Source organism: Schistocerca piceifrons, chromosome 3 (assembly GCF_021461385.2).
Source record: "Schistocerca piceifrons isolate TAMUIC-IGC-003096 chromosome 3, iqSchPice1.1, whole genome shotgun sequence".
Classification (NCBI taxonomy): Eukaryota; Metazoa; Arthropoda; class Insecta; order Orthoptera; family Acrididae; genus Schistocerca; species Schistocerca piceifrons.
The window spans coordinates 884,357,121-884,371,338 of NC_060140.1; positions in this window are offsets into that span (position 1 = coordinate 884,357,121).

The window sequence follows — 14,218 nt, forward strand, 5'->3', positions numbered from 1 at the left end:
CATCGATTTTGCAGGTGTGAGCAGTGGCCTCCTGCGACGATAGAAACTTTTATCTGTCATCAGTATAAGACTGAAGAGAGCGTGGAAGCAGTGGAGACACCCAGTGGGAGCAGCATGAAATCAAATGTGGCTCATGTGGCAGGTCCTATGACTGCTGCTGTTGCCATCTCACAGCTACGTGACAGTGACAGAATAATGAGTCCACCAAATAGTTCAGATAGTACACCCTGGCACTCACTTTGTAATGTTTACATATTGCAGTGCCTTCTCCAGACATCAATTAGCAGCACTGGCGCAGATCGCACGCGCTTGAATATTAAGCTCGCCAAGATAAGTAATTAATTCTATAATAACTGTCAATTTAGTTAATATTACACCGTAACGAAGTTAATTAGAGTCTGTTTTATATTATCTAGGAAAGGTTTCACTCGTTTAAAAGTACATCTTCGCGTACTTTAGATGTAGGTTTACATACAAAATTAAGACATTTCTTTCAGTATTAAGTGAAAAATTTTGGTTGTTTTCATTACACATATATTTAGTACTACCGTATCTACTTGGGGGAATTAAAGGTTTTATGTTCTATCTTTTATTTCCTTTCATAACGTGTAATGTACGTATCGCGCATACACTATCCTAGGCCTAATTTTTCGGGTATGCAAGTTTTGATTTTTAACGTTAATTTAACTGGATTACGTTACTATGTTAATAGTATACACATATATTAGTGTTCCACATAACTTCAGTGGCTTGTGTGATCTCTAGTTATAAAATATTATTGTTATTGCCTAGATAAATTTTGAAAAAAATATTTTAAATAACCATGAGCGATATGTGTTTGAGCTGCCGTAGGAAAGTCAGTTTTGGGGTTCGGTGCAGCTGTTGTGGCAGATGGTTACATTGGGGTGAGTGTAGTGGCATGGAAACTGGGGACATAAATGGGTCTTTCCATGCTCTTGCAGATTATGTTCAAGGGATAGGAAAATAGCGAAAGAGGAAGGGAAGATTAGAGCCCTTCAGGTTGAACTGGATAGTGCTAGGTTGGAAATGATGAAGTTAAGGGGGGAGGAGTGTGAATACAGGTGGGAAGTGGTAGCAAGGAACAGGGGCCACAGAAAGAGAACAGTATCAGACTGTTTCATCATTGGCCCAAACAATAAATTTGCCTTGCTACCTCAGTCAGCTAAGAAATAGGCTCAAGTGATGTAAGTGTAGTCAGCACTCGACAGACTTTCACTAGGAAACCAACTGTTGCAAAAAAAGTAGAAAGTATGAGGAAAGTTCTGTTGTTAGGTAGTAGTAATGGATGAGGTGTGGGCCAGATTCTGCAGGAAAATTAGGTGATAGGTACCAGGTCACAAGTATTTTCAAGCCCAGTGCATGTCTTAGCCAAGTGATAGAGGATGTAGGATCATTGTGCAAAGGTTTTTCAAAGTAGGATCATGTTGTGGTAGTGGGTGGAGTGGGAAACAGTATTGATAGGGATCAGGGCTACAATATTGAGTGTGACCTGGTAAAATAGCATCTGCAACGAACCATACAATTGTTGGCTTGGTTCCTGCTTTCATGTGGTATGACTAGCCCCAGTTGAACAACACTGTCAGAAGGGTCAATATGGAGCTAGACCAGCTGCTTCGGGCATCTACTTTGTCAAGCATAGGTTTGGTTCCTGTTGATGGTATTGGTAGGTGGGACATCACAAGAAATGTCCTGCACCTCGGTAGCAAAGGGAAGGGTAAACTGGCTGAGATGACAGCAAAATCTTTAAGGGGGCGGGGGGGGGGGCACTGAAACTGATGGGAGTACTTTTTTAGGCTAAGATCAATATCCAATCATCCTACATTGATTGAAATTAAGCTTAATGAAAAGTCCAGACAGGCAGGTACTAGTGATGTGAAAATATCATGAGATTCTCATAACAGTACAGTGAAAAATAATGTTAGTATGTTACAAGATTCATATAAAGGCACGGTAAAAAATAATGTTAACATATTGCCTCAGAATATCAGGGGATTAAAGAACAAAGTAGATAAGCTTCTTGTTTGTAGAGAAGATTTAGAAACTGAGGGTGGAATAGATGTACTATGCCTGTCTGAACATCTTATAGTCACAGGTACGGAAATGGTAAATGTAGGTGGATATAAGCTTTCACCACATGTAAGTAGAGACACTATGGAGAGAGGAGGAGTTGCCATATATGTTAAAATCAGTCATAGTGTGAAAAACTTTGAAACTAAAAAAATGTGCATACAGCAACACATAGAAGCATGTCCATGTGAGCTTAAACTAAATAAAGGCATTTTTATAATTGTAGCCATGTATAGGCCCCATTGGGAAATTTTCAGTTATTTTTGAAAAACTTATATTCTTTGTTGTGCTACCGGTTGGACAAAGGAAAGCAAATTATTGTTTGTGGGGATTTCGACATAGATTTTCTGAAAGAGTCAGATAGAAAGCTTGACTTTGAAGTATTACTTGGTTCTTTCAATTTGACACAAGTTATTGTTGTCCCTTCTTGGGTGGTACAGGAAAGCAGCACACTGATAGAGAACGTTTTCGTAGACCAAGATAAGTTCAATCAAATAAAAACTTTTCACGTTAAGAATGGTGTGTCTGATCACGATGCACAGCTAGTTACAGTATATGATATAGCTCCATACAGTAACGCAAAACAGTTCTACAAAATAGTGTGTTCCTTTAACGATTTAACACCTCAAAATTTTAGGGAAAGCTTGCAACAGTTAGACTGCGATGAGGTGTACAAAGAACATGATGCTAATTTAAAAGTTAACCTATTTCATGATACCTTTGTAAGTATATTTGAAAACACTTTCCCTAAGAAAACAGTGAAATATAATTGTAAGAAACGTTGTAAAAAGCCAAGGCTTACTAAAGAGATAAAAATATCTCGTAAAGAGACAAGGGAATGTATCTTATAGCTAGGAGGAGTAATGATCCCGAAACAATGAAACATTATAAAAACTTCTGCACTGTATTAAGAAAAGTTATTGGAAAGTCCAGAAGTATGTGCATTATGTCTGAGATTAACACATCTGATAATAAAATTAAAACAATTTGGAATATTGTTAAAAGGGAAATAGGGCAACTGAGAGCACAGAAAGACTCTATTTCTTTCAAAGACAATGAAAAGTTTGTTAACAAGAAGTCAGAAGTAGAAAACATTTTTAATAATCCTTTTTTAAGTGTTGTAGAGAAAATAGGTTCCAACTTTTCATTAGAAAATGAAGGCAGTATATCGAAGAGGTAGTACCTATGCAATTTGATAAAACTGAAATTCAACCCTCCTCTCCTATTGAAATTAGGAAAATAAATAAATCCACTCAAAAGTAAAAGCTCACATGGAATTGATGGCATTTCCAACAGAGTACTAAAAGCTTGTTCCCAACAAATAAGTATGATTCTCAGCCACATATGTAGTAGCTCACTGAAACAGGGAATTTTTCCAGATAGACTGAAATATGCTATTGTTAAACCATTGCGTAAAGAAGGGAATAGATCTGATGCTAACAAATGCTGCACAATCTCACTTCTCATAGCTTTGTCCAAATTCTTGAAAAAGTAATGTATTCCAGAGTAGCATCATATATTTGTAAAATGAAGTACTAACAAAATGTCAATTTGGTTTTCAGGAAGGCTTTTCAACCGAAAATGTTAGATATGCTTTCACTGATCGAATATTAAATGCAATGAATAACCGAACATCACCCATTGGGATATTTTGTGATCTCTCAAAGGCTTTTGATTTTGTTAATCATGAAATTCTTCTAGATACGCTTACGTATTGTGGTATGGATGGGACAGTGCAAAAATGGTTTAATTCATACTTACCTGGAAGAATGCACAAGGTTGAAATTAACAGTACAGATAGCCTACAAAAACCAACAGAGTCCTCTAACTGGGGAGGTATCAAGAATGGTGTCCCACAGGGTTCTGGCTTGGGTCCCTTATTGTTCCTAATATATATTAATGACTTGCCACTCTATATTTATGAAGATGCAAAGTTAGTTCTTTTTGCTGATGATACAAGTATAGTAATTACACCCAAGAAGCAAGAATCAACTGAGGAAATTGCAAATAATGTCTTTCAGAAAATTATTAAGTGGTTCTCTGCAAATAGACTCTCACTAAATTTTGAGAAAACACAGTTTATACAATTATGTAGAGTAAATGGCATAACACCATTGATAAATATAGACTATGAACGGAAGACTGTTGCTGTGGTAGAATACTCAAACATTCTGGGTGTGTGCATTGAACTGGAAGAAAAACATTGATGATCTGCTGAAACGGTTAGGTTCAGTTACTTATGCTATTAGGGTTATTGCAAATTTTGTTGCTAAACGTATCAGTAAATTAGCCTACTACGCCTATTTTCATTCACTGCTTTCATATGGCATCATATTTTCGGGCAATTCATCATTAAGAGAGAAAGTATTCTTTGCACAAAAGCATGTAATCAGAATAATAGCTGGAGCCCACCTAAGATCACCTTGCAGACGTTTATTTAAGGAACTCAGGATATTCACAGTACCTTCTCAATACATATATTAAGTTATGAAATTTGTTATTAATAACCCATCCCAATTCAAAAATAACAGCAAAGTGCATAGCTACAACACAAGAAGAAAGGATGATATTCACTATCCTGGATTAAATCCCACTTTGGCACAGAGAGGGGTGAATTATGCTGCCACAAAAATCTTTGTTCATTCGGCAAATAGTATTAAAAGTCTGACAGATAGCCAACCAACATTTAAAAGCAAATTAAAAGAATTTCTGAATGACAACTCCTTCTACTGAATAGATGAATTCTTAAATATGAAGCAGTTAACTGTAAAAATTAATCAATTAATTAATTAATTTGTGTAAAGAAAACTTATGTTAAAGTGACACACTCCACATCATTACGAAATGTCGTATTCATGATCAATGGAACAAGGCTTAATGTTTGTATATGTATGTCAACAGATTTCACATAGGATGGTACCCTGAAACCAACAGTGTCACATGTCTGGCGGTTTGTTTGATGTACATCTCACAGTTGACAAGGTGCTCACTGGATTTGGTTTGCAATTAGCAATTTTTGTTTGGACTTAAATAAAAGAATTCCATATGATCGATGGGAAATGTGTCCACATTTTGTTCTTTTATTACAATCGGTTTCTTCATGCAGCAATATTATCATCTGAACCAATGTTTATGGGCAAAATAGTTTACGTTTCATAACTTACTATACATAAATGTATCTGAAGTGCTGATGCTGATGACAGTTCCAATACACTCATGTTCACACAAAGTATCACTGTGTAACACAGCGCTTGGTTCATTATTCACTAAAATATTACCGTATTCAAAAAAATAAAAGGCGCACTAGTCGAATATCTGAAGGAAAGTGTTTGCTAAGCAAGCTTAATTGATTAACAAACCAGGAAGTCAAGAAATAAAAGAGATTACCCTAAATGAGAATTGAAAATGATATACTTCTGTCTATATATACAGGGTGGTCCATTGATCGTGACTGAGCCAAATATCTCACGAAATAAGCGTCAAACGAAAAAACGACACAGAACGAATCTTGTCTAGCTTGAAGGGGGAAACCATATGGCGATATGGTTGGCCCACGCGATGGCGCTGCCATAGGTCAAACGGATATCAACTGCATTTTTTTAAATAGGAATCCCCACTTTTTATTACATTTTCGTGTAGTACATAAAGAAATATGAATGTTTTAGTTGGACCACTTTTTCCACTTTGTGATAGGAGGCGCTGTAATAGTCACAAACATATGGCTCTTAATTTTAGACATAAAGTTGGTAATAGGTAGGTTTTGTAAATTAAAATACAGAACGTAGGTACGTTTAAACATTTTATTTCGGTTTTTCCATTGTGATACATGCATCTTTGTGAACTTATCATTTCTGAGAATGCATGCTGTTACAGCGTGATTACCTGTAAATACCACATTAATGCAATAAATGCTCAAAATGATGTCCATCAACCTCAATGCATTTGGCAATACGTGTAACGACACTCCTCTCAACAGCGAGTAGTTCGTCTTCCGTAATGTTTGCACATGCATTGACAATGCGCTGACGCATGTTGTCAGGTGTTCTCGGTGGATCATGATAGCAAATATCCTTCAACTTTCCCCACAGAAAGAAATCCGGGGACGACAGATCCTGTGAATGTGTGGGCCATGGTATGGTGCTTCAACGACCAATCCACCTGTCATGAAATATGCTATTCACAACCGCTTCAACCGCACGCGAGCTATGTTCCAGACATCCAGCATGTTGGAAGTACATCGCCATTCTGTCATGCAGTGAAACATCTTGTAGTAACATCGGCAGAACATTACGTAGGAAATCAGCATACATTGCACCATTTCGATTGCAATCGATAAGATGGGGTCCAATTATCCTTCCTCCCATAATGCCGCACCATACATTAACCCACCATGGTCGCCCGCTGTTGGTGAACAACGCTTCGTCGCTTAATAGAACGCATGCAAAAAATTTGTCATCGTCCTGTAATTTCTCTTGTGCCCAGTGGCAGAACTGTACACGACGTTCAAAGTCGTCGCCATGCAATTCCTGGTGCATAGAAATATGGTACAGGTGCAATCGATGTTGACGTAGCATTCTCAACACCTACGTTTTTGAGATTCCCGATTGACGGCCAATTTGTCTGCTACTGATGTGCGGATTAGCCGCGACAGCAGCTAAAACACCTACGTGGCCATCATCAATTGTTGCAGGTTGTGGTTGACGTCTCATATGTGGTTGAACACTTCTTGTTTCTTTAAATAACGCAACTATCCGGGGAACGGTCCGGACACTTGTATGATCTCTTCCAGGGTACTGAGCAGCATACATAGCACACGCCCGTTGGGTATTTTGATCACAATAACCATACATCAACACGATATCGACCTTTCCAGCAATTGGTAAACGGTCCATTTTAACACGGGTAATGTATCACGAAGCAAATAACGCCCGCGCTGGCGGAATGTTACGTGATACCACGTACTTATACGTTTGTGACTATTACAGCGCCATCTATCACAAAGAAAAAAAAGTGATCCAACTAAAACATTCATATTTCCTTACATACTACATGAATATGTAATAAAAACGGGGGTACCTATTTTTAAAAAAAGCAGTGATATCTGTTTGACCTATGGCAGCGCCATCTAGCAGGCCAACCATAGCGCCATCTGATTACCACCTTCAAGATAGATGAGTTTCGTTCTTTGTAGTTTTTTCGTTTGATGCTTATTTCGTGAGCTAAGCATCAAACTAAAAAACTACAAAGAATGAAACTCGTCTATATATATATATATATATATATAAAACTACAAAGAATGAAACTCGTCTATATATATATATATATATATATATATATATATATATATATATATATATATATATATATATATATATATACAGGGTGTTACAAAAAGGTACAGCTAAACTTTCAGGAAACATTCCTCACACACGAAGAAAGAAAATATGTTATGTGGACATGTGTCTGAAAACGCTTACTTTCCATGTTAGAGCTCATTTTATTACTTCTCTTCAAATCTCATTAATCATGGAATGGAGACACACAGCAACAGAATGTACCAGCGTGACTTCAAACCCTTTGTTACAGGAAATGTTCAAAATGTCCTCCGTTAGCAAGGATACATGCATCCACCCTCCGTCACATGGAATCCCTGATGCGCTGATGCAGCCCTGGAGAATGGTGTATTGTATCACAGCTGTCCACAATACGAGCACGAAGAGTCTCTACATTTGGTACCGGGGTTGCATAGACAAGAGCTTTCAAATACCCCCATAAATGAAAGTCAAGAGGGTTGTGGTCAGGAGAGTGTGGAGGCCATGGAATTGGTGCGCCTCTACCAATCCATCGGTCACCGAATCTGTTGTTGAGAAGTGTACAAACACTTCGACTGAAATGTGCAGGGGCTCCATCGTGCATGAACCACATGTTGTGTCGTACTTGTAAAGGCACATGTTCTAGCAGCACAGGTAGAGTATCCCGTATGAAATCATGGCGGTGAATTGAGGAAGTACAGTAGATACTGACGAAACTAAAATGAGCTCTAACATGGAAATCAAGCGTTTCCGGACACATGTCCACTTAACATCTTTTCTTTATTTGTGTGTGAGGAATGTTTCCTGGAAGTTTGGCCGTACCTTTTCGTAACTGCAACAGTATGTGTGGAGTATATGAAACGATTCTGCTTACAGGTCAATAGTACAACCAGTTCTGAGGTACCTGAAATTGATCCAATGTGAATCACCCATAGGATACGTTAAGGATACGTTATGCCATGCCCACTCGACCCGTTCATGCAGTTCTGTAAGAGCAGTTGGTTGAAGAGTTCTACGAGTCACTTCTCATCCCGTTATACCCCACATGTTATCGATTGGAGACAGGTCCAGAGATAGTGCTGGCCAGGGAAGTTGCTGCACATCTTGCACAGCACATTGAATTTCACGTGCAGTGTGTGGGTGGACATTATCTTGCTGGAACAACTTACCACCTACCTGTTGTGAGGACAGCAAAGGAATGTGTGTAACAACATTCTGCACATAATGAGTACTGGTAAGCCTCCGCTCTAGAAATATCCAAGGCCAACAAGAGTTGTAGTTTATTGCACTCCAGAGCACGAGGCCTTGTGTGGGCTTAGTGTGTCTTGGACAAATGCTCTCTATGAGACAGCACTCACCAGGTTAACATCTTATGTGCAAATAAAAAACTCTTGGATGCAGACAAAATCTGTCTTGAAATTTCCTGGCAGATAAAATCTGTGTGCCGGACCGAGACTCGAACTCGGAACCTTTTCCTTTCAAGGGCCAGTGCTCTACCATCTGAGATACGTAAGCACGACTCACAAACTGTCCTCACAGCTTCAATTCAACTCTCGATCTGGCACACAGTTTTAATCTGCCAGTAAGTTTCATATCAGCGCACACTCTGCTGGAGAGTGAAAATCTCATTCTAGACTATGCCTTCATCACTGGAGACCACAGCTTGAAATTTCTCCTTCCAAGTGACCCTCTGATGGCACCAGTCGAGCCATGCACGCGGCACTGTGGCATGAGTGGAAGACAGGCTAGAGGTGTGCTTGCCCTTAGTCCCAATACTAATAGCCATTTCACAACAGTTCATACTGACTTGTCTACTCTCACAAGCCCTCTTGTTTGTGCTGTGGAAGCTGTACAATCTGCCACTGCTGCCCTTACAGTATGAAAATACCGGCAGACATCTGTGGTGCATGGACATCCAAAACAGTGTCTATGAGTGTGAGAATGATCACGTGACTATTGATACCAGCATTATTGCACAACTGACGCAGCACATCCAACTTGTGTGGCAGTTCTCTGAAAGGACTATCCCGTCACTCGGAAGGCCACAATTTGGCCCCTTCACAACTCACGCTGTAGGAAGCACAAGTGTGTCTGCATGGCATGGATGCCTGCTTGCTTCACATGTATGTACCATACTGAGCCATCTGGCCATGAACATACCTATTAAATGGTAGACATGGATGGAGCTCTGGAAGCTGTGCCATTACTCTGTCTGTTGGAAGATGACGTTGAAACCATTATCAGTACATTTACTATCCCCCAAGGGGCATATGCCATAATCGTATCAAAATTGACGTTCTCTTTCCTGGTATACTAATTTTTTTGCAGGTTGTCTCTCCCAAGAGTCATCAAGCACATTTTTTTGGTGTTTCAGCATATATTTATAATTTTGTTTTTGCATTGTGCAGCTGGAGTCAGCCCAAACAAATAGTGCTCATTACAGCTTCAATGCGATTTCCTGTGTTGATGGGAATGGTTGGTTTTTTTCAGACCTGAAATTTTCTCGAGGAAGGAAAATTTTTCTTTGTACTGTGAATCTCATAGGTGATTTTTAATGATTTTCGATCCAAGATGTATAAAAATGTATGTATCCATTTTCAAAATTTACTTAGTACATTTTGCTTCTTTTTATGGACTAAAATAATTAATTTTTAAATATTTACTATTGTAATAAATAAACTGATCATTCAATAATTACTATGCAAAATAACAATAGTAATATTCATTTATACAGCTGTATTAACTAACCAAACACTTCCATATATTCTGGTGGTCAAAAGCTGCTGCACATTGCTACATCGGCTTGTTGATATTTTTATAGTGAAGCCCAACAGTTGGCAACAATTGTACGTGCTAAAAAGATTGAACATTCACAAATGTGTACATGACTTTTCCACTGTGGAAAAATATTTCTGTTGCAACGAAGAGACAGTAAAATTTAATGTACACAACTGGAGCCAGTGGTTCTAGAAGTGTTAAAGCAGAATTTCACGTGCCCATTCAATAGATCAGTCCCAGATTAGTCTAGCATGATATATATTTAATCGATGTGTATTACCAGGGGCAGTAAAACACGAAGGATAAGCAGTAATCCAGCACCAAATCAGCAGGTCTATATGCTTGGCGGTAGCAGTCAGTGTGGGCCAGGGAAGTGACATCATTGTTTTTGTTTTACTGTTCCTGTTAATATGTCTCGATAAAACGATAACGCCCTAAACTAATTCGGAACCCCTCCATCGAATGGAGAATAAAATCACGATTAAAAAATAATTTTGTTTGTAATGGGAAACAAACCGACGCTTTCTATCGATGCTGGGCGCCGCATGAAAGATGGGATGAACAGGACTTTTTTAGGATGACTGTAGCTACATGTTGGAAAAATGAAATTGCAAATATCTACGAAAACAATAGAGGAAAGTCGTCTGACGACCTGTGGGGCAGACACCTGGTACATGGTGTTACAGGGTAGGTCGTCCTGAGAAAACCCTGTTGAGGAAAACTCATACATTGTGCCGTTTCCAAGTTAATTAGCACTGAAGTTAACCAATCAGGCCGTTGTGTGCGCAAATTTAACTGACCTTTTTATGGAGTCACCAAATGTTTTTCCTAAAACCAAACAAGAGAGCAATACAGAAATTGGACGTGAGAGTGTAGTAAGGATCGAACCGAAGCCAAGGGATGAGTAGTCTTGTGCGCTATCATCTATGCTGTAACAACAACTGACACTAATTTATCTCACAGGATGCCTGAATCTGCATGCACAGTAGCATGATTGGCTAACTTCAATACTAATTAACTTGGACATGGCGCAATGTATCGAATTTTTTTCTTACCTGTTTCTTCTCAGCACAACTTATCCTGCACCACCCTTATAACCTTTTCAGACTATTTTGAGCACTCTATGTATACTTGAAACTCCATGACGTAATGACAGTAACCATCCTGCTCCTGAGTTAAATGAAGTGAAATGATCGTATGGCATTGTTGGCAAGGAGGTCCCATCTTGGGAACTTCGGCTGCCGAGTGCAATTCTTACTTCAGTCGACCCCACATTGGGCGACTCGCGTGACGATGATGAGAATGAAAAATGAGAACAACACAACACCCAACCCACAAGCGGAGAAAATCTCCAACGCAGTCGGGAATCGAACCTCGGTTCATTGCATAGGAGGTAAGCACATTTCCACTCAGCTAAGTAGGCGAACTCCTGAGTTAAATAGGCATGGAATTCCATTCCTCGATCTAATCACGCTGCAGAGCCTGCAAGAGTTCCAACACTCTTCAGTTTGTGATCCGTTTAGAGGACTTTATGTACAAACTTACTGCAGGTCCTTTTGAACAATATCTAAACAGCAATAACTTTAGTGTGAGGGGTGCTCCCTTAACATATGTTCTATTCTGCCTGACTGTGAATGTACGGTGCTACTTGACATACTTTAAAGAACATTACACAAGAATGAAACATGAGTGAGTGCTTAAATATGATTAAGGCTACTACGATTAAGTTGTGCTGGGGGTAGCTCAGCTGGAAGAGCACTTTCCCGTGAAAGGCAAAAGCCCAGAGTTCAAGTCTTGGTAAGGCACAGAGTTTCAATCTGGTGGGAAGTTTCATATCAGCACACACTCTGCTGCTGAGTGAAAATTTCACTCTGGAAACATCCCCCCCCCCCCTCCCAGCTGTGGCTAGGCCACATCTCCGCAATATCCTTTCTTCCAGGAGTGCTAGTTCTGCAAGGTCTGCAGGAGAGCTTCTGAGAAGTTTGGAAGGTAGGAGACGAGGTACTGGCGGAATTAAAGCTGTGAGGTACAGATCCTGAGTCGTGCTTTGGTAGCTCGCACGATAGACCACTTGCTCCCCAAAAGGCAAAGGTCCTGAGTTCAAGTCTCAGTCTCGCACACATTTTTAATCTGCCAGGAAGTTTCAAGATATACACTGAGACAAAAATAATTTATTTCGCTTAGCATTATTATTTCTTTTCCAAAATAACAAGATACGTCAGCCTATTTTGCCTTCCTTGATAATATGTTTGCATATTCTGTATAGTAGTGCTACTAAGTGTGTTAGTCAAGCAGTGGTGTCTAATTGTATCCAGTTTACTCACTGGCTGACGAGAGAAGAAATCTAGAGGGACAAGAAGAAAAATGGAAGTCACTCAAAACATTTAATGAACGAAATTCAATAAAAGTGTGTCTTTGTAAGCATTTGCTGTCTCTGCTAATAATTATAGTGCCTCATGTAAATATTAGCTGTATTAAATGAAAAAAACTTCATAGTTCCTAAGGAATACCTAAATTACTTTAGCATTTTGGACAACCTAGGTGCAGTGTTCTAATGAGGTGAAACATTCTCTGCCACAGACAACATTTCAGGTGTCTGCTTGATGGGACTACTTCCTGACAAAGGCTGCATCTCAGGCATGAATCTGCAAATAAATGTATGCTTGTTGCTCGCAAGAGGGATGGGGTGGAAACAGTGACAAAACACAGCATGGAGCTTGTGGAGCAACAAAGAGGCACGCAAAGGGCAGCCAAACGGGGAAGGCACACCCGTGTGGAACAATGAGGAGTGGGAGCAGCAGAAGGGGGAGTGCCTGAAGTCTGAGTCAAATGTCTGGTAATGCTGCCAGCGCCATGGGTGTTTCACTGCACAGTGTACAACCCAGATATTCAGCGAGGGAAATTAAAGGGCACAAAGTGAGGTGCGATGTGGCTGGGACTACAACTCTGGAAAGAAGAGCTGCATGGCACAGTGATGAGAATAGAGATTGTGTCGGGCAGTATGAGGAGCAGCAACATGACACAGCTGCACTGAGTTCTGGGTCAGGATGGACACTTGGACAGGTGAAGCATGTATGGCTATATACCGTGCAGCTGGGATGTAGAGTCCATCACACACTGGTATTCTCTGGGGCTGTCAAGTGCTGCTGCTGCAGTTGCTGCCATCTCGCAAATGCCCTAGTGAGATGATGGCACAGCAGTAGGATATGGCATCAACTTCATGGTGCTGGAGGCTGCTTCAGCAGATGAGGCGGGATCGGTGGGGCCGCTGGAGGAGTATCGCCCATGACTCCATTGGGTGGCGGAGGCGAGGCATCAGACTCAGATTTGGGTGCTGGTTGCTGGGTGTCGGGTTCCACAAGCTGAGAAGAGGGGACAGGAAGGAAAGTGAAGGGAAGTGACGTTGCTGCCTCTGGGCCCAAGGCGCTGATCAGTGGTTCAATGGTGCTGGCAGAGCAGCATCATGCATGGCACTGGCAGTGTCAGGGGTGGCGTCGGCAATGGCGCAGCGGTGGGATCCGTGGCATTGTTGGTGGGCAGGGAGACTTCAGCTGTCGATGGTGTATGGGCGTCATTGAGTACATAAGTTGGCTTTAACCTGTCGCAGACACAGCGAAAGAGGCACCTTGGACACATAGGTATATGCTTTGTCATTTCGTTATAAAATGAGGTGAGGATCTAAGTATTGTGGATGGAGCGGGGGCTGGTAGGCATCAATGCATAGTGTAGTGTGTAAATCAGTCTGTCATCATGAGAACATAGATACATCTTGATGTGAACGTGAAAGAACCAGTGCTCAAGGGAGGGGGGGGGGAGAGATGAGGAAATGCGTATGCGAATATGATGGTCCACTTTAGTGTTTTGGCATAGGTCGCAGGTGTGGACCCAAGTGCAACAGTCCTTTTGGAAAGACAAGCTAGAAGAAACGTTCCCCAGTGGTCCCAAAACGAAAGCACTGGTTCACTGGTGGGAGCACTGGTTCAAAAACGAAAGGAGGAGTAGAAGCTGCATCAACCATGCACCACTAGCACACACCGAAG